The following is a 22,913-nucleotide window of genomic DNA, read 5'->3' as shown; positions in this document are numbered from 1 at the left end:
ATTTGGTCTATAGGTCAGACATGTAGATTTTTGGGCGTCAATATCTAAAGAACCGTTTGAGGCAGATTTATGAAATTTGAAACTGATGTATATCTTGTAAGTCTCAACACATGAGCCAAATTTGAAGTGTTAATGCACAGTAGTTTTTGAGTGATGAGGACTCAAAAGTGGCTCAAAGTGATTCGTCTAAATATACGCACGGTGTAGTCCCCTCGCTGGAACTAGGCTTAACATGCTCCCGCATGTCTATAATAATTGCTCAATGTTGATTTAGTCGATTTTCTCCTGATGGTAACATGTAAGACAAAAATAAAATTTCCAATATTACAGACCTTCTAGAGCAGATGCCGCGAAAACTATACAATTTATAGAAAAACTTGTCTATCTCATCTGTAGCAAATTGAATATGCTTTTTTTGGTTCAAAGTAGTCATGTCACTAGGACGCATAGTTTCCGAGGATTAAGCGAAAAACCGAAAAGTGGCACCTTTAAACCCCCCTCTCCCCGCCGGCTCAAGGGCTAAGGGCGGGGACTTTTGCTATGTTCACCTCCTAACTAGTCTAAATAAAGTCCTGAAGTCAGAAATTGTGTTCTACAGTTTTCCATCTATAATGCTTTATTGACTGGACTAATACTGTTAATACCTTAAGTTTTCTTTCCAAATGTTACATAGAGGCATCCTATGTGCATATTCTATTAAAAATGCTTACAAGATTTCTAGTTTTAGCATCATCTAGCAATAAAATCAGTTAAAAATTGTCACAACAGGACTAATTGCTAAAAATAATAGTAAGAAGATAAAATTATGAAATCTACCATAAACTATTATGTAAAACAATGCAAACGTAATTTACCTGACTGCAACGCGCACACTGGACTCATCACCGGCCATGTTTGCGGGCGCCCACCTGAACAAACACACTTATTGTATTTGTAACATTTTATAACAGCAGCATCTTTTCTAGGATAATATTATGTAATGACAGTATTTATATAAATTATAATAAACATAATAGGACTTGTACTATCATATAAAGATGAAATATTAAATCAGGAAAGTAAGTTATCACATAGGCAAAAGTTGCCGCATTGGACTAAAAAAGAATTTGATCTTCATTGCATCTCATTTATTGTATACTATACTTAGATACTTATAAGGATAAAAATACTGTCCATGTATTTATAGAGGTGCTCACTGTGAACACCTAGCACAAATTGTCTTGGTGTGAGCAGCTCACATCAATACAAATTGTGCTAGGGTATGACTAGTTTTATCTTTGTAGATACTAATCCTTTGCAAAGGTATTGGTTAAAGCTGTGTCAAATTACATGGTATTCAAAATTACAAAATTAAGGATTTAAATATAAGAGGTGTAAACAACAGCTGTGCCCCAAAATAGCAACTTTCATATAATTAAATTAGTATGTCATTTATTTACTATCCAATCTGATATTTACACAGACTAAAGTAAAACAAACAAACATGATACTTTTAGCCCAATTGTTATGTTGTATTAATTAATTATTGTGTCAGTCACCTTCTTATATAAGGCTTGACTTCCTGAATCATAAGTACATCCAAATCATTGTTGATTAGGAGAAATGTATTGTAGTTCAAGATGCTTGTGTTGTTGATGTTTTTACTTTGACATGATTCCTACATTTTTTTATTCAAGTTCAAAAGGTAATTGCCTAACTAAACAGTGTGACTAAATAGTTACATTAGAAAAACATATTTTTAAAGATTAATTAGACATTTTAAGCTTTGCTAAGAATCTGAATTTTAAAGATGTTTGATAACAAAATAATTAAGATTTTAGTGAACTGGTAGAAACTTTTCTGCAGTCACTGATGTTGGGCTAATTCATTACTTTAATAAGAAATATTTTACTACGTGATCTCATGGGAAATACTATGAAACCTTTACACTAGTCATTTTAGCTCCTAATACCTACTATAAATATTTATAAACAAACAAAAGCATTTACCACAAGCAAAAAATACTTGAAAGGCAAGAGTTTCTCTTACGTCAATTAAATTAAGCAGTATTGAAATCTGTCTTCGATAACAATGATAAACAACGCACCGGGGCCTTTGCCAGTCCTATCAGCTGATAAAGAAACCAATGTTTTTAATTCATCACTTCTCACCTGGAGCTTGAAAATCCTAGTCAAAAGTTGCACTAAATCACATTTCACTTAACGCTTGCGTTAGGGCACTGCGTTATACATACACAAAACGAGATTTGTGTTCATCTTTCACCATTGCGACTAGATAATTCGATTTTTTATTGTACGCAGTGTTCCGGCTTAGTAACTTCTTTACATTTGCGTTATGATAACATTTTACGCTTACTTTTTAAAATTAAATTAATAGTAAATCCATCAATAGAGTTAATAACAAAGCCGTAACACTATTCACCATTCACAAGCGTATGTTCGTAAAAAAATATCGAACACACAAACGGACGGACGGCCGACCGAATACGAATCGAACGAAACAAATCAACGAAACGAAACGAAAGCAAGGCGTCAAATGTCAAAGTGACAATTCGGGTATACCATTTACGAAAATAAAATTTCTACTAAATAAAAATATTTTTAAGAGCTATTTTTGGAATAACATTCGCAACCACTTTCTAAGCTTTTTCTTTTTTTATTACAAATGTCATTTAATATTTTTCACTGTGCATAATAATATACGTTGAAAGTTGTGGCAATCATACACTCGGCGTCAAAGAAATCGCACCTTCCGTGACAATAACTTCACAGATTTTCTTCAGGTGCTCCACCAATGCAATATTGGTGTTATTTGAAAGCCCAATAAATAAACTTAAAGAAAAACACATTTTTTTATAAACAATTTAACAGGTAGATTCGTACCATAAATGTGTTTTTTTATTTTAAAATATAAAAAAAAAACAAAAATTAAATCAAGCTTCGTTAAATTAATTATCTTACCATGAATATCTTGATCAGTAAACGGAACCCAAGTATTGTCATAGTCAGCCTTCGAACTGTTGTAATGTAAAATAAATAATGTGTTCGGAAACCTCAATCTATTTGGATGATGGCTCCTAAATGAAAAATATCTAAGAGTAAAATATAAAACTACTACACAGTGATTTTATTTATTATGGCAACATTATGAAAAATTGCGACACTAGCGCTCGTGGTATAATTATGAACTAACAAATGAAATAACATTAAGTTCATGACGTATATCATAGATGGCGCTATTGCAACATATTTATTACGGAAAGAAATTGTAGATGGCATCAGTGTCAAAGTCAATAAAAAAAATGTAAGTTAAAAATAATTTTATAGATAGATGATTCTTATAAGTTTTGAGAACAAAGCCTCGTCGAATTATTTATACTTAAATTATACATAATTATTCGTATTGCATCACGGCAATTTATATGAAAACTGTAAAACTGTCCGCCAGGCAGGTTTCAATTTCACATGATTCAGTTACAAAATTGTCTTCTTACATTCATAATTTATTGCCTGTTAACTTTACTCATTCATTCCTTACGTAGAAATCGTCACTTTTTGAGCCTCAAGCTAATCCCAACTATATTAATATTATTAATATTATAAATGCGAAAGTAATTCTGTCTGTCTGTCTGTCTGTCTGTCTGTTACGCTTTCCCGCTTAAACCTCGCAACCGATTTTGATAAAATTTGGCATAGAGATAGTTTGAGTCCCGGGAAAGAACATAGGATAGTTTTTATCCCGGTTTTTGAAACAGGGACGCGCGCGATAAAGTTTTTCTGTGACAGACAAAATTCCACGCGGGCGAAGCCGCGGGCGGAAAGCTAGTAACCTAATAAGTTGACATAGTGTCCCGGTATATTCAAGCCTCAAGTTGGGCAGGCTCTGTTTGCTGACCGTCATTGAATGAGGAGCCTGATTACACAGCCACTAAAGTCGACGGCCAATATTAGAGTAGTCAAAGGCTAGCTAAAGAAAAAAGCACAGAAACATTTTAGTTTCTTTGCAACGGGGCGTCTTAGCTAGCTCAGTCTGACACCCCGCTGTTTAGTACTAAGTCCCAGTTCGCCTTCTGCGATGAGGGATGTGTACCTATCCAGGATGCCTACAGGGATATTTGACCAAGGAAACGCACAATCAATAACACAATGGCACTTATAATTCAGGTTCCACAATAGTCTACTTATTCTAGTTTCACTGACTCTAAATTACTATTATTTAAATAATGAGCAAGTTATTCCACAATTGCAAATCTACTAATGACAAGAGGGATAGCGACGCGCCCGGTCCGCGTCCCGAGACTAGTTTACGTATCCGCGAGAGGGGCGGCGCCCTGTGCGAGGTTTAGCGAGTGTTAGTTTGGATACTTATAAACTAGGGGGGTAGGACGGTTCGCTCCCAAATCGGTAACCGAGGTCAACGAAGTGGGGATTCGTGCACCGAAGGTAAAAGGCTTGGGACCTACGTGGCGAGTGGGGAGGAATTACAGGAAGGGTGGCAGCGGGATTGCTACCGCAGGTCGGGATTGAGTAAAGCATGCACTCGGTAGGGATTTGGATGTGAATACAGGCAGCGATGGTTCGCTCGTGTCGCGGAAACCGCGCGAGCAGAAAGTCCTATCGAGCCAGGTTAATGGGAACAGTGAGGGCAGCTATTCGCTAGGGACTCTTGCGCAATTAACCGTAGACGCGCGCGCGATCGTCTGGCTGTTGCGATGGCTCCCGAGCGAATGCTAGGCGCCCGCTTTTTTTTTTTTTTTTTTTTTTTTTTTTGTAGGGACGCGCGCTGGTAGCTTGAGGAGCTTTTCCAGCTTCACCGGGCAGAGTGGCGAGTACAGAAGGTACTCTAGCCGTTTGGCGATCGTCAGTGCGCGTGCCGACGAGGCCGAGTGTGGGCTTCGCGTAGCGAAGCCCAGGCTCGTCCGCGTCGGTCGCAGACCGACGTTCGCGATCGGGCCGTATCGAGCGCATAAGGCGCCCGATCAGTGGCGAACCCAACTAGAGGGTTGCCCACCGCGGTGTTGGACCCAAGTCCAGCCTACGGCGGGCTCACTCTAGTGGGCCCGATCGAGGGGACTACGGACGCGGCCTGAGGGCGCCACGGTAGGCTCGGACCTCGACTCAGGCCGTGTCCGGGGGACGGATAGGGGACTCAGGCCGTGTCCGGGGGACGGATAGGGGTAGGCGCCCGCGGTCGCCGCCGTCTCTTATATTAGCTCGGTCCGTGCGGCGTGCGGCCGCGCAGCCGTAGGGTTGTCAAAATCTCCGTGCTCGGTGCTAGGGCTGTCGATGCGTCGCGGGGCGCGTCACATCTTTAAGAAGTCTACTTGTTCAAAGGCCTATGCTTATAATGGTTTCATTAAAATTTTGCCATTTCACGTAGAAATCGATAGAGCTTAAATACTGCGGCTGTAGCTTTCTCATTACCTTTTATTTTATGCTGTTGGTTTTCATAAAAAACAGGGAGTTGATTTCAAACCTCGCCATATTTAGGGAGGCCAACGGATTAGTAAGCTGAAGTGGCAATGGGCAAGGCATTATAGTACGTAGAACTGACGGCCGATGGGGCTGCAAGGTTTTGGACTGGAGTGGAGGCCACGTACCGGAGAGCGCAGCGTAGGACGTCCACCCACAATGTGGACCGACAACCTCATAAATGTAGCGGGAACGGGAAGGCGCTGGATGCAGGCCGCCATCAACCGGCCATTGTGGAAATCACGTCATATTTCCATTGTGGAAAGCCTATGTTCAGCAGTAAACGTCCTATGGCTGAAATGATGATGATGATAATTACATAAGCTTATTAAGATTCTATGTTTCGGCTCGTTCACCATCGGGGTTCCATACAATTAGCCGGTCTACGGGACCTGTGCAGGGTTGAAAGGCGTCACAAGTTTTTCAATCCTGAAGCGTTTAATGAAGCGGCGTGGAATCGATTATGCTATCGTTTTAATCGATTAAATTATCCGAAGCTGATAGAGTTCTCCTTTTTCAAAATGTAAACTAGATAATTAAATGAAAATGGAGAGGGTGGCTCGATGCTGATAGGGTGGATTGCGTGGAAATTAAGCTGCTAACAACGGTTATTGACTGGAGACAAAAATAAAATGTTTTCTGAAGAATAGGCAATATTAACTAGACGTACTTAGGAGTAATTTATTAGTAAGTAATTCTATACTAATATTATAAATGCGAAAGTAACTCTGTCTGTCTGTCTGTCTCTCTTTCACGCCTAAACCACTGAACTGATTTTGATGAAATTTGGCATAGAGATAGTTTGAGTCCCGGGAAATGACATAGGATAGTTTTTATCCCGGTTTTTGAAACAGGGACGCGTGCGATAAAGTTTTTCTGTGACAGACAAAATTCCACGCGGGCGAAGCCGCAGGCGGAAAGCTAGTATGTGAATATAATCCAGAATTAGAACAAAATACCTATCCCACTCTACATAGGTATAATGTTTACTATTTTTACCTATGAGTGAGAGCACTGTAAATTAGGTATCAGAAGCAAAGATCTCTTTTTTTACCTTAGCTGTAGTAAATGAAGATGGCTTTCATATTGAAAGATTAAAGTCCCGTTTTCATTTACTTAATTGATTCTGTCTCATCAATCAGTCCGATCGTGGACGCTACGATACTTACGATATTTCAAAAGTTAGCCATGTAAGTAACTAGGTGTCAATAGTAAATTAATGCGATATCGTTCGGTTCGTATTATCGATTTTTCACGAAATTTTAATGACAGTATTTAAGGAAATCTTTGGAGGAGGCCTATGTTCAGCAGTGGACGTCATTTGGCTGAAACGAACCATAGTATTTTATCATTATATTACCTGCTGTCTTACCTATTAAAAATCGTACTAAATAGGTAATTGAACTAGCCTTTCCCGGAGTTAGATTGAGCTTAATTTTAGCCGAAATAAACAAACTTAACTAGATATCCGAGTATGAAAAATGCAATAATATGGTATCAGACAAGTGGTGATGGACCGGAATATGGCTAACTTATTAGGTTTCCATTTTCACTTGTGTCATGGACGAGCCATTAGAATTTTAATCACTCCACATGAAGACATTTTACGAGCCTCGTGTCAGCTAATAGCTGGGCGTCTTCTTACCCTAAGTAATGAGTTCTGTCCCTTGGTTTTGTCATACACTTATTACTTACTTACCTACAGCTACCTACTTAGTACTTACTTACCTACAGCTACCTACTTAGTACTTACTTACCTACTTCAATTTAATCTAACAATACTGCTAATGTAGTATGATAACTGTAAATTTAACTTTCCTAGATGACTACAAAACTATCTAAGTCAAAATAAAGTTATTTTTTCGCATGTCACAGTTATTGTTGGATGAAAAAGTTTGTCTCATTTTCTAACTATAGCTTTTGTAACTGCATAGGTAGGTATATGTACCTACTAAGGGATGAGACACTGTTATAAAATAAATTATATCTACTGTGTTTTGGGATTGTCATTTTATTTAATAAACTTGGAGATATAATCTACTAGAAGACGTTGCGATAAAATGATTTTGCGACTTGCGAGTATTTTACATAACTATTATAGTATTTCTCTGTATCCTAAGAAATTATGATATTTATGATGACCTTTATTAACCTTAGGATATTACTTACATAAATTATGTACATATAGCTTTTGCCCGCGGCTTCACCCACGTGAATTTTCGTTTGTCACAGATCGTCATAAATTATAGCCTATATGTTATTCTGCGTTATAAACAATAATACTGTAAAGTTTCAACAAAATCCGTTCAGTAGTTTTTGCGTGAAAGAGTAACAAACATACAGACATCCAAACTTTCGCATTTATAATATTAGTAGGATACAGGAACAAAATCATAACCGAAAACTATAAGAAGTCGAGGCGGTTTGGGTAGCCCTAGTCGGATTGACACTACTTTTTGGGACACCCTATACCTATATTAAGTGCTTTTAATATGCTGATCGAAGATAGGTGCCTACCTAGGCTATTCATAAGGCATTTAACTAATTTTGCAAATGCAATTAGAGTGTTTTTTTTCAAAGATGTTATCTTGTGGAACGAGAATGACTAAATTATGCATAGGTTATCTTTTGAAATTCCAATCATCTTGTTCCAAGCTTATTGCCTTGCCGAGATGTCCTTAGTTATAAAGAACAGGCTTAAAAAGACAAGCTTAACCCTCAACAGGTGTTCAGCTAACACTTGCTACGTGATCTCACATGATTTAAGAAAATTAAGCGAAATTAAACCTAGTGCACACTTGCTTCAACAAGCATTTAATTTTGTCGTCCTTATAAAAGAGGCACTATTCAAAAGGTCATTATATGAGTTGTGACCTTGTCTATTTTTACGAACTTTCGAGCTCGTAACCGTGCGTGTTTTCAGTTCAAGTCTGGAGCTAACAAATGCGCGCTGTTGTGAGCTCGCTCATAGTTAATTCCAAAAATCGATAATATCACAACCCTCCTCTGTCACAACTCTTTTCAGTCTCCCTTATGCATTACCCATGGATTTAGATAATATGTCTCATTGCACTGCCAACCAGTTGCGAACATTTTAATCCCATCCAGTCATTGCACTACTTAACTGAGCGCACTAATCTCAAAAGCAACGACCTTGCCTTCCATTCAACGTATTCTGAATACCTACTAACGATTGGTTAAAACTTCACCTAATACTCGTATAACCAGCGGTAGATCGTCAGTTATACTTTTTATGTGGTTAATCAGTATAATCTCCTTACAGTCGGCCTGCATCGCAAAAAAGACATCGATTTCGTATCGTCATAGGTATAATAATTTGCTTTAAGTTCGAAACAACTGTTTCTGTGACTCATGCGTAGACAGTCAGGAGCAAAAGTGGATGAACTGTTTTTTTTTTTCAAAAATATAGCTTTTTGTCTGCCGATAGTTTGCTCGGGCTGCGCAGTGTGGAGTAGGGCATGTAATATCGGAAGGTTTTCAATTCCGATATTGGATTCCGATATTAGATCTCAATATCGGAATTCCGATATTAATATCGGAATTGAGTTTATGTGCTATAAATTGAATATTTGGTTATATTTTGGATTTTATAAAGTAAAATAATGTTTTTAATCAAAATCTTTGATGTGGTACAAAACAGCGCTTCTTCTAAAAATATAAAATTGAAGTATTTAAAAACCATTTTTTGCGATGGGTATCCATTGCATTTGGTTACTGATAAATGGGCCAATATGGACTAGCAAAGAATACAAGTGTTTTTGTAAAATCACAGGTATCAAACAAACTTTTACTCCTTCCTTCTTGATATTAACCCTTCAACAAATAGGTTGGCGAGACGATTTGTAGTGTCATTCAAGTCACATGTTATAAACATTGTAGAGAGTGATGAAACACTTGAATAATGCTTGTAATTTGTTCCTTTAATTATTATCGATGACCAACTCACATAATCACGGGCCATCATCATCATCATCACTTTAGCCATAAGACGTCCACAGCTGAACATAGGCCTCACCCAATGATTTCCACAATTGCCGGTTAGTGGCGGCCTGCATCCAGCGCCTTCCTGCTACCTTTATGAGGTCGTCGGTCCACGTTGTGGATGGCAGTTCTACGCTGCGCTTTCTAGTACGTGGCCTCCACTCCAGAACCTTGCTGCCCCATCTGCCGTCAGTTTTGCGTACTATGTCAGAATCGCTGAAAGACCTTGGCACAATGCTCGAAGACCTTAATCGAGTTGCCCAACAGGTAGGCCTTCGGATAAACATGGACAAAACGAAGCTTATGTTGAATGTCCATGTTGCGCCTTACCTAGTTTCGGTTGGGAGCTTGATTCGCGATATTGTTGACAAGTATGTCTACCTCGGACAAAATATTTAGCTAGGTAGATGCAATTTCGAGAAAGCGGTAAATCGTCGAATCAGCGTTCGGGAAACTACATAATTAACATCTTATTGTCCAAAATACCTCAGTGCTTAAAGACGAAAGTCTTCAATCAGTGTGTGTTACCGATGATTGATGGCTCGAAAACGTGGCCTCTCAAAGTTGCACAGCGTACTTAGGAGAGCTTGATGTTTCTTAACGAGATCGAATCAGAAATGAGGAGGTCCGTAAACGAAGTAAAGTCACTGACATAGCCTGACGGACTATCAAGCAGAAGTGGCAATGGGCAGGGCACTTAGTACACAGAACTGACGGACCATAGTCCAATTAATGTTTAGAAGGTAGATGAGATGTCGTTTTTCATTGCTAAGACCAAGTACGGCAAGTCCTAATCTAAACCGCTTAAGTTAGACGCTTAAAATTTGGCATGCTGTAACATTTGAAAATGTTATTTTTTTTATTTTACGATTCAATGGATCATAAGTTTTTGAACGTAAATACGCTCGGGGCGAAGGGCGCGGGGAGTGCGCGCCGCAGGCGCAGCGTCTCGGCCAGAGACAGACTGCCACACTCGCCAGCCTCGCTTGAAACTTGAACTTGAGCACCCGCGTACCGCTTGATGCGGCGCGCGTCTTAATAAATCGATCTCGTTGGCGTTTTTTCATAGTGCGAGTTTAATAAAACTTTAATGAAACCTCACAGTTAATCAAACTTAAGTGTCTAGCCTACATTTCATCCCGTAACTGGGTAAGTTGTGCATCTCTTATTATTTGTTAAGATAGGGTATGTTCCTAAATAGTAATTAATGCTTTTTATAGTAGAAGTTAAGTGTTGTTGTAATCGCCCTTATAGCATAGATTTACGCTTATTAATATTTTAGCGAATTGTGTAGGTAAATTGGTTGGTATAAATTATGTTCCTTGAAGCGAAATTACTTAATTATTTTCTTATTAGCCATCAGTTAACTGTAACCGTTTCTGCTATCTACAACTGCCACTACATCCCAGTAAATTAAATGCCTAGACCTCTTCTAGTACTTGCTGGCCGTCTTCCCTAGCTTGGCTTATATTCTTCCGCCTGTTTGAAATCACCTAATCAAGATTCGTGGCAGTACAATCTCTTACCCCACACGAAGGCTAATATAAAACAATGTTTATGCAGGAATTACGGCCGGGCTCAGTTTGAGCTAGGACTTATTGTGGACCGTTCCGGAGGGGACAGAGAAGTGGACATCACGGCGTCCCACGGGGACCGCAGGAGGCCGCACAGGGGAGTCTGGCACAAGTGTTACGTGGAACCGATCTTTTTACAACCTACCCACCTGTACCTTAAAATCAAATATTTTTAAACTTAGATTAATAAATTTTGTAAACTTATTTTGCTCGTTTTATTAATTCTAAAAATTAATTTAAAACGTGACAAATGGCGCCCACTCTTATCGTGTAAAGGTTTAAAGATTGGTTCTACACTATAGCACTTTAGTTAATTTTTCTGGTGATGGTTGTGTGCATGTTGTTACTGTAAAACGATGATAGTAATTATTTTTCAGGCTATGTGTTAATATAGATTTTATAAATAATTTAGTTTAGCAAGAGTTATTATTTTATATTGCGGTAATATTTTGTTTATATAAAAAAAAATGCCAGTATTAACCGTTTATCACAGTTACTATAACTAATAGATAATTAAAAAAAAAATTAAGCTACACCTACATAGCCTGAAGAATTTTTGTGTTTCTCCCTCTGATCAAATTATTATTTCTTAAGTATATATTTTTTTAGATTTCTGCATCGTTCTAGATCAAAGTTGATTGTTGTGACAGAACGGATTTAACTGCTTTGGCTTTCCTGTCTATTTAGTTGCAGTAGATTTTTTTATTTTAGTTGCAGTATATTTTTTTTCTTTAGTTTTCTTTGCACAACATACCCAGAATTTTTCTTTCTCAAAATGGCTTATCCTATTAAATTTCTTCACCTTCAAAAATCAGAATTGCAATATGAGGTTACAATTAGAGGAGAAGTACCGGCTGGCACTGTTATAGAATTGAGGCGACAAGTATGTAAATTAACACAATTATATCCGTCGAATGACATCGCCGATTCATGTCTGGAATTGAGCGATGACATTAAGGGCATAGCAGAATCATTAACTAAAGTTAAGGCCAATTTAGAAAATTTGTCTATAACATTAGATGAAAATTTAATTGATCGCACACGCTCGCTCTTAAATCATGTACATCACAGGTTCCGGCGCCTGGAACAGCCTGAGCCAACATCGGAACTATTTTCAAAACTAAAAATAATAAAAAATACTATTGAGGAATACAATTCTGTCTACTCAAAGATTATCGAACCAGAAGAATTTTGCGATGCTGAACATAACCCAGATAAAGATAAAACTTCTTCGGGTGTCGATAACTTGAACGTCACTGTCCATTGTGATCGTGGTCTCTCATCGGACTTTTCTAAACTTAAATTTGATGGCAAAACTTGTGTCAGAGCATTTATTCAAAAAATTGAAGAATTCCGCATAGCAAAAAATATTTCCGATGAAAAATTGATGTCTTATGCTTATGAATTATTTACAGGCGATGCTCTCCATTGGTTACGTTCTATTAGAGATGAAGTTAATGATTGGGATAATCTTGTTTCTCGACTAAGACAAGATTTTGACATATTTGATTATGATTACCGTATGATCACTGAAATACGTAATCGTACTCAAGGAGAGACAGAAAATATAATTGTGTATTTAGCTATAATTAAAGGAATGTTCTCTCGACTTAGCACATCTATGACTGAGAAGGATCAACTTGAAATCATATTACACAACATTCGCCCATGTTACTCAAATGTACTGGCAAATTGTCCCCATGTATCATCAATTTCCCAATTACAGACGCTTTGCCGGAACTATGAACAAGTAAAAGCCCGTTCTGAGAATTTTAAAGAACCAGTGGCATCATCTACCAAGTCATTGGCTCCTGAATTTGCTTATAGTGCACCTAATAAATTTCCACCTAAAAATTATAATAATTTCAAACCTTACTCTAATAATAAAATTCAAAATAATTCAAATAATGTATTTGCTATTTCACAATCAAAGTTTTGCTACCGATGCCGCTCGGATTCTCATGGTATGAAAGAATGCCCCGCCGAGCGTGTCATATTTTGTTTTAAATGCGGCAAGAAGGATGTTCGTTCTACAGAATGTCCGAATTGTAATAAATATAACATTACTAGCGAACAGAATAAAAAAAACGAATAAGTGAAAATTGCAGCAAAACAGCACACCCTTTCTTCGATAACTCGGATTGGCAGAAATGGTTGCTGACAATTAACAATTTTTTCTCATCTTATAATGTTGCTTCAATTTTCACTTCTAAACCGAGTAGTGATCCGCGTCCTTACGTAAAAATAAATATCGAGAACAACAAGGACTTAAATATTTATGGCTTACTTGATTCCGGTTCAGTAGTCAGTATTTTGGGTCAAGATTCTTATAAATCTATATTAAAGTTTGGTTATTCCTTGTTTAATGACCTTAAAATATCTGTCAATGCTGCTGGTGGCCAAAGACTTCAGTCTTTGGGTTATTTGCTTCTGCCAATTGTTTTTCATAACCAGACTCATGTCATAAAAGTGCATGTCATTCCAGAAGTTGACACTACTCTAATTCTGGGCATAGATTTTTGGAATCAATTTCAAATTCTACCTAAGCACTTAAATAATGTCGATTATCTTTCTAATGATCCTGGAATGCTTAGCATTTCCCTTGATTCTGAAAAGGTACTTCTCTGTAGCTATGAGCATCTCAGCGCCTCTGAAAGGGCTATTGCTGATAGCGTAGTAGAAAGTTTTAAATCGATTTCTTTTGAGGAAAAAGGACTTGGTAGAACTGATGTTATTTTTCATAATATTGATACCGGTGATTCCGTACCGATCAGACAACGTTATTATCGCATGTCTCCAGAGAAACAAAGAATAATTACAGAACAGGTTGACGAAATGCTGTCCCTGGATGTTGTTGAGCCATGCGAAAGTCCTTGGTCATCACCAGTATTAGTTGTCAGCAAAAAAGACGGCAAACCGCGATTTTGCTTAGATAGTAGAAAACTTAATTCTGTCACTAAGAAGGATGCATACTGTCTCCCTTATGTATCAGAAATTTTGGATAACCTAAGAGATGCCAGGTATCTGTCCAGCATAGACCTATCTAAAGCCTTCTGGCAAATACCTATTCAAAAAGAGGACAAAGAGAAGACCGCATTCTACGTTCCGGGCCGTGGAACTCTGCAGTTCAAAGTTACAGCGTTTGGTCTATCAAATGCTCCAGCCACTCAACAGCGCCTAGTAGATACTCTCTTTGGCCCAGAGTTTGAACTAAAGGTCTTCGCATATTTAGATGACGTCATAATTATAAGCTCTACCTTTAGCGAACACGTTTCATTGCTCCAGCGTGTCCTTGAAAAATTACAAATGGCTAACTTAACGGTCAACTTGAGTAAATGTCAATTCTTCCGTAGCCAACTAAGATATCTTGGTTATATTGTCGACGTTCAAGGTCTGCGTACTGATCCAGAAAAAGTAGAGGCTATACTTAATTATCCGACTCCCAGCAATCGAAAAGAGGTCAAACGGTTTTTGGGTACAGCTTCTTGGTATAGACGGTTTATCCCGAACTTTAGTACAATTGCCGGTCCATTGAACAAGTTGACCTCCACTAAAAAATGTACTCCGCCTTTTCTCTGGACAGATGAAGCTGACAAGGCTTTTTTGAAACTTAAATCTCTTCTTGTTGATACACCTGTTCTTGCTTGTCCAAATTTTAGCTACCCTTTTGACGTTCATACTGATGCTAGTAATTTTGGTGTCGGGGCTATGCTGTCCCAGACGATTGATGGAGTCGAACATCCAGTCGCATACATGAGTAGATCTCTTACTGGATCAGAGAGAAATTACAGCGTCACAGAACGTGAAACACTTGCTGTTCTAGTGGCCCTGGAGCATTGGCGATGTTACTTGGAGAGTGGAAACCAGTTCACTGTTTACACTGACCACTCGGCCCTTAAGTGGTTCCTCTCACTTTCAAACCCAACCGGCAGATTGGCCCGATGGGGTGTCCGATTATCAGCCTTTAACTTTAATATAAAACACCGCCGCGGTAAGGACAATGTTATACCTGATAGTCTTTCTAGGTTGCCTACTCTTGCTGCGATTTCGGGATCATCTAGTCCAGTGACTCAAGACACTTGGTACCAGAATATATTTCAAGGATGTCAGGATTCACCAACTAGTTACCCTAATTATAGAGTTGAGAATGGTTCCTTATATCGTTTTATGAAAAGTAAAAATACCCTTACATCTGAGTTTGAATGGAAGCTCGTTGTTCCACAGGAGCAACGCCTCGGTGTTTTAAGGGATAATCATTCGGAACCCATTTCGGGTCATTTCGGAATTTTCAAAACCTACAAAAGATTATTACTTCGCTACTACTGGCCAAAGATGTATCCCGATGTTGTCAGTTACGTGTCTTCCTGTGAAACTTGCCTAGCTTATAAGCTTTCAACTCAGGGTACTTTAGGTATGATGGGGAGACCTAAAGAGTGTGGTAGACCTTTTCAAACCCTATCTATAGATTTAGTTGGTCCCCTACCGGCTTCAAGAAAACAGCACTGTTATATATTTGTAGTGACATGCTGTTTTTCCAAATATTGCCTCATGTTCCCGCTACGCAGAGCTACTGCTGATCTTGTTAGTAAACATCTGGAAGATTACGTCTTCTTGGTTCACGGCATCCCTCAAACCATTATCCTGGATAATGGCGTGCAATTCACGAGCCGTCAAATGGAATCTTTATTTAAAAAATATGCTGTACCTAATGTTCACTTCACGCCTAAATATACTCCCCAAATGAACACCGTTGAAAGGTATAACAAAACCATTATAACGGCAGTTTCCACTTTTGTTCAAGATGACCATCGCTCATGGGACATTAATCTACCAAAAATCCAATTCGCAATCAATAATTCAGTTAATGAAACGACTGGTTATACTCCATCATTCCTCGTCCATGGTCGTGAATTAGTTACGAGTGGGTCTCATTATATAGAAAATGATATCCCAAACGAACTAATTTTTCTTCCACGCGACCCATATGCAGAAAACTTGGGACATTTGGCAAATATTTTCGATAAAGTACAGGTTGCACTTTGGCAAGCACATTTAAAAAACACTCAGCGTTATAACTTGCGTCGAAAGCATGCTGAATTCAATGTTGATGATATCGTTTGGAAGCGATGTTACTTTCAGAGCGACAAGGATGCACGTTTTGCTAAGAAGCTGGCACCTAAGTACGTTAAATGTAGAATAAAGCAAAAAAAATCACCATTAGTTTATGTTCTCGAGGATGTTATGACCGGTCATAATTTAGGAGCTTGGCACATAAAAGACCTTAAAATGCAAAACAAGTAAATCTTTGCATAATCCTTGCTAATTCATAACATAGGTGTAGGTTCAGATTTTACGACAGGTAAAATCTTTTTCTTGGAAGAGGGGTACTGTAACATTTGAAAATGTTATTTTTTTTATTTTACGATTCAATGGATCATAAGTTTTTGAACGTAAATACGCTCGGGGCGAAGGGCGCGGGGAGTGCGCGCCGCAGGCGCAGCGTCTCGGCCAGAGACAGACTGCCACACTCGCCAGCCTCGCTTGAAACTTGAACTTGAGCACCCGCGTACCGCTTGATGCGGCGCGCGTCTTAATAAATCGATCTCGTTGGCGTTTTTTCATAGTGCGAGTTTAATAAAACTTTAATGAAACCTCACAGTTAATCAAACTTAAGTGTCTAGCCTACATTTCATCCCGTAACTGGGTAAGTTGTGCATCTCTTATTATTTGTTAAGATAGGGTATGTTCCTAAATAGTAATTAATGCTTTTTATAGTAGAAGTTAAGTGTTGTTGTAATCGCCCTTATAGCATAGATTTACGCTTATTAATATTTTAGCGAATTGTGTAGGTAAATTGGTTGGTATAAATTATGTTCCTTGAAGCGAAATTACTTAATTATTTTCTTATTAGCCATCAGTTAACTGTAACCGTTTCTGCTATCTACAACTGCCACTACATCCCAGTAAATTAAATGCCTAGACCTCTTCTAGTACTTGCTGGCCGTCTTCCCTAGCTTGGCTTATATTCTTCCGCCTGTTTGAAATCACCTAATCAAGATTCGTGGCAGTACAATCTCTTACCCCACACGAAGGCTAATATAAAACAATGTTTATGCAGGAATTACGGCCGGGCTCAGTTTGAGCTAGGACTTATTGTGGACCGTTCCGGAGGGGACAGAGAAGTGGACATCACGGCGTCCCACGGGGACCGCAGGAGGCCGCACAGGGGAGTCTGGCACAAGTGTTACGTGGAACCGATCTTTTTACAACCTACCCACCTGTACCTTAAAATCAAATATTTTTAAACTTAGATTAATAAATTTTGTAAACTTATTTTGCTCGTTTTATTAATTCTAAAAATTAATTTAAAACGTGACAATGCAGGTACCTTAGTAAACTTAAAGCTTAGTTACAACAGGATATTGCAATATTCCTACGGGAACGGGAGTTAGCGGGAAAAAACATTTGTATGAAAAAATCTAAGCCGCGTAAGATAGATGAACGGGATCCACGCGTACGAAGTCGCGGGCGGCCGCTAGTTAATCATAAACAGTAAAAGATAATAAACTATTTGCAGTAAGACAAAAAGTGATGGTGAGAGACATGAGAAAATCATTGGTCTTTGTCAATCATGTACTTTGGGCTTTGTGGCAGGTTGTGGCGCTTTTAAACGCTTAGTTTGAAATCTCAATTAAAAGGACAATGACCAAAAGTGGTCCAAATGTCCACCACCAATGAGACCTATATTGGCTTATAGTCCATTAAATAGAGATTAACTTTCTGTATGGGACGAAAAAAAAATAAGCTGTCAGTAAAAAGTTATGACTGTATGAAAAATTGTAGTAGTTTACGCGCTAATCTCAGGAACTACTGGTCCGATTTGAAAAAATATTTTTGATATGGATAGCCCATTTATCAATTCATCTATAACCCCGCGCCGGTTGGAAATAAGACTATGTTTGTTTACCCCTCAGATCATAGAAGGGAATAGATGTGAAACGGGGGCGTGGCGCGTGTCTCCGCGATATGCCCAGAAACGAACATCGGCCGCGTAGCTAGGTTAGTCGCGATTCAGTCGTACTAAGGAAATGTTCTCCGAATTTTTTGGATAATGCGTCGTTACGTGCAATAAAACAAGTGAAACGAAGAACTACAGGAACAATGGAGTCATTTACTACATGTAAGTATTGCAAATCCATTGGTATTTTGGTTATAAATAAAAAAAACTTAACATTTTTACGAACGAATTCAGTGCCGTAACAGTTACTGCGATATCGAAATCAGTGGTGATAAAAATTCTAACACACTTGTACATTGACGATTTAGTTAGCAACCACTTTATGTCATGCTCAACTACTGCGCGATGTATTTAATTTCTTCCGATATCCACTATCGTGTGAAAATACACAGTACGGCCGCATGTGCCGGTCGTAACATAGTGCCGTGCTCGTGTTCTAATGCGGTTTCCTATTATCGATAAATAGAAGTAAATTATGATTTTCTATTTTGTAATTTTAAATAAAAAAATTATGTGTTACTTGCGATTATAAGATTTTACAAAAAAAATAATTACAGTAGAAGTAATTAGTAACTGTCAACTATGTAATTACTATAAGAGCTAGTTGAAAGCCTAATATAGGCATTATTTTTGATAAACATATGCGGTACGCAGATCGCCATAATTAATCCTTCAAGGCCCGCGAATCTAGACACAATAGATAATCAATTGTTATGACATTAATTAATGTCGTCTGGGACTCAAGCGGTTAAAAAGTAAATGCGTGATAGTAGTTAATAATAACGTATAATAATAAAAAGGTTTTCATACATAAGCATTTTGTGAAACCAGTTTCTAGCCTTGCCCCTAGCGATTTAAAGTATCGATATCTTGTCGACTTCATTTTATCTTTGTTCTCTCACTAGTTTTCAAAGTGTGCGTCACGTCACGCGGCCATTGATTGGCCATAAGGCACGCCTTCTGGCCAATCACAGCACTTTTAAGCCGGTTGCACATGTTGTCGTAGACTCTCAGTCGCTTTGTTTTTACACAGTTGAATGTGTGTGTGGGAGCTGTGGTGGGGGAAATGTGGGGACACTGGTTCTCGTTGTAGTTACGCGCGACTTCATATCTATTCTCTTTCTATGATCTGAGGTTTACCCCTTTCGCATTATTCCAATTCCAATATTGTTGTCTTTCTTCTGAGCTTATTTTTTTTTCTTTTAGCGAGAACCTAACACGGCACACTAAGCGACATGACATAACATACATAGATAAGTCCAAAATGTGCGATGGATAGAATGATATCAAGAACATTTTTCGGCTGAAAAGGTAAAAAACATGACTTTTCATTCAGTCATAACTTTTTACTGACAGCTTATATTTGATTGCGGTTTAGTTATAATGAATCAGTATTTAGCAGACTATTTTACTACATAGGTCTCGTTAGTGGTGGACATTTGGACCACACTCCATACATTTTTGGTCATTGTCCTTTTTATCTGATTCCGATATTACGATATTGGGTCGCTCAATATCGGAATCGTAATATCGGATCTTTTATTCCGAGATTCCGATATTACGAGATTCCGAGATTCCGATATTCATGCCCTAGTGTGGAGTCTAAATGCTGTCATTCATCTGATTATGTTATGTTGTTCTCATATTGTCACAAAACTATGTAGAATAAAGAAATTATCTATTAGTATTACATATTTTCGGAAACTAACAGGCACATAAATCTTTTTTTATTTGAGAATATTATTGGTTAAATCAATATTGCCTTTCCCACAAAAGGGCAGTTCCTATAATGTAAAAATTATGTATTGCTTTGGGAAATATATTATGCCTTTAAAGAGCATTACACTGAGAAGAGTAGTTATTAATTATTCAATTTTAAATCGGCTTATTCCCTTCGTAACTGTACCGCTGTAACTAAAGCATCAGTGTGCCTGATGCGGCTGCAACACACCCTGTACTTTGGTGTATTTATGTTACAGTCAAAACCCAAAACTCATAGTCGGTCAAAACTACTTTTGACTGGTCAAAACCACTTTTAATTACAAAAAATCAGTCCAAAGTTTTGCCTGACGAATACCTAGATTTCTTAAAAATATGATAACAATTAAAGGGCAACATTACTCTGGCACCTAAGGTAGGTGTGGTGTGATCACGTTGTATGCACAAATCAGATAAAAATTAGGCTTTAAAATTGTTTTATAACACACTAGCGGCCGCCCGCGACTTCGTACGCGTGGATCCTGTTTTACCCCCTTTTCCCGAATTTTCTTTGCTATAAACCTCACGGAGCCCGAGACCTTTCCAACGAATGCAAAACCGTGGAAATCGGTTCGTGCGTTCTGGAGTTATAGCGTCAGGGAGGAAAACCCGACTTATTTTTATATAGTAGATGTTTGATGATTTTCAAGCAATTTTCACTAATCATAACACTTTGTATGTACTTAGTTAGACTGATTTTTTTCAGCAAAACGCCCTTGGTCAAAACTAATTTTGACAGGAAAAATCAGTCAAAAGTGATATTGACCAAGAGCCAGAGTCAAAACCACTTTTAGCTGATTTTTACAGTCAAAAGTGGTTTTGACCGATTATGAGTTTTGACTGTAACGTATAAATGCCTAGAAGAGGCTCTATAAACCGCGCTAATGAGTATTAATAATGCAAAATTAAATCACCTTACTTCCTTCATCTCTGTACTCATAATTACAGCAGGATGCAGATTATGTCCACCTACATACAGTCGAATGCGACCCAGCCAGTTTGCAAGGCAGGCCTCGGCTCGGTCACTCCATTGCAACGGTGTACTCCACAAAACGATTCCGTAATATCTCCATTCGACTCTTTCGCTCGAGGCAGGATTTTGGAATAAGAGAGAGAGACAGGTAGAGTCGAATATAACAGGATTGGAGATTCGATTGGAGGACAGAATAGGGTTCTAAACTCAAGTTTATTTTAATGTCTCTCTCTGTCGCCATGCAGGTCATAATTTCGCAGTAATCGGTGGACTGGCCAATGAAAGAGACTGTTCATTTTTGCTCTTACGTGGTGGATCAGTATTCGTTAATGACAAAATGCATAAAAATATTAATTTAAAAAATAATAACGTAGTAGGTACTTACACATGATTATTCACACAATATCTTTATTGTTACCTTTCTTAGCGGATGTATACGTCATAACATCTACTCAGCCCGATACGTCCAGTGGTTTGGGCTGTGCGTTGATAGATCACAGGTACTATGTCAGTCAGTCAGTCACCTTTGAGTTATCATATATTTAGATAGATAGATAGATAGGCACACCACACAACACAATCCTTTGAAAACCAATTAGCATAGCGCTTTTCTAAAACGAAATCAATACACAGCAACCCACTTAAATGAAAATATACAATTTACAGTTCCTCTGAAACATTAGGCGTGATAACATACCTCGCATAAGTATTCCTCATTAATATTCTTGCTGAGTGTATCCATGATTGCGTTTCTAATAGGTGCCTATTTACAGTACAGATGGTGCCTACTTACGGTACATAGTGAGTAGCTAGCTGATGGTCTTACTACTACAATACAAGTGGTAATACGCAACGCGATATTTCAATTTTATAATATTGCATTGAAAATAGTTGAACAGGTCTGTACTAGGTAGCTACAATAAAACCGTGGGGACTGTATGTACTATATCATTCTATTTCGCTTTCAAACTAGTTCTATATCTGTTCTACTACATTGTCCTACCTTTTGACAGACCTAGATAGACACATAATTTTGGGCTCCTCTTGACCCAAGGAAATGGAAAAAATCAAATTGAACCGCGTGTTAATCTACCCTCAGTGCCATCTAGTATCACTTTGTAACAACTAAAACCCAACATAAACAACAGTACTATCTTTTGATACTAGATGTCACTTTATACACATATGTGACTTCAACATGCCGCCCACCAAGGACAGAATGTCCTTAACTATGACCCATACATGTCTAGTAAAAAACCTCTCGTATAAAAACCCTCATTAAGAAAACCCCTCGTATAATAACCCTTCACATATTAAAACCACTCGTTTAACTAAACCTTAAAACTAATAAATCAAATAAACATAACCTTCAGTAACAGTTAATTGCTCTTTAACCTATAAAACCAATTTTAAAACTACACATTTTACATTTACAAAATACAAGTCACCCATCAGTTCAGGGATTGTCCTAGAGAATCTTGCCAAACAACCACGTTCTTGGAGACAAGTTATCATCCTACACCAAAATTGTATCCCCGACTGCCGGCTCAGAACTTTTATGAGCCTGTTAATAAACCTTGTATAAAAATTGTAAAATGTCTATAAAATATCAATTGAACTTATTACCTACCTAAAAACCACGAACTGAACTAGAGAGTGAAGAACTGCTTTCTAACAAATATTGGTCTACTGTACCTATTTGAACATAAAACCCCTTTTCTTTTCGAGTTTAGTGTATGATAGTTTGTTCTCTTCAAAACCCTTGAAAAACTTTCATACACACTACTAACAACTTAGTCATTCAAACAGCTCCACAAAACTTAAACTGCGATATACCTACTCATTTGTCACCGAAGTAACGGAGTTTTGACACTAGCAAACTAGCCCAACGGGAATTTCCCTGATGAAGTGATTACGCGTAAATAAACCCCAGCAGCGTAAGCAACGTTGAAGGCTCTGGCATCTGAGAATTCCTGCAGCTCTGCAAGCATCGTCTGATTGAGTGCATACCACCGTGGATACTTCAGCTAAGTGGTAACTCGTTGAAAGGTAAGTATTCCCATCTTTAGTTAACTCTAGTAAGTTCTTTCTCTCACCCTATTCCAGCTATCCACACT

The 22,913-nt window shown here is 38.1% G+C and overlaps 2 long non-coding RNA genes across 2 annotated transcripts; both read left to right on the top strand.

The window, feature by feature from the left end:
- The first annotated feature begins 10,340 nt into the window (after positions 1-10,340).
- On the top strand, positions 10,341-11,251 carry LOC135076297 (uncharacterized). Its single transcript, XR_010258235.1, has 2 exons — positions 10,341-10,622; positions 11,037-11,251. It is a non-coding gene; the product is annotated as an uncharacterized LOC135076297 (long non-coding RNA).
- Positions 11,252-16,336: 5,085 nt separating this feature from the next.
- On the top strand, positions 16,337-17,380 carry LOC135076291 (uncharacterized). The gene is made up of 2 exons (XR_010258234.1): positions 16,337-16,751; positions 17,166-17,380. It is a non-coding gene; the product is annotated as an uncharacterized LOC135076291 (long non-coding RNA).
- Positions 17,381-22,913: the final 5,533 nt, after the last annotated feature.

The sequence above is a fragment of the Ostrinia nubilalis genome, chromosome 1, assembly GCF_963855985.1.
Source record: "Ostrinia nubilalis chromosome 1, ilOstNubi1.1, whole genome shotgun sequence".
Classification (NCBI taxonomy): Eukaryota; Metazoa; Arthropoda; class Insecta; order Lepidoptera; family Crambidae; genus Ostrinia; species Ostrinia nubilalis.
The sequence above is the reverse complement of the archived record's forward strand: the minus strand, read 5'-3'. Positions and strand labels throughout refer to the sequence as shown.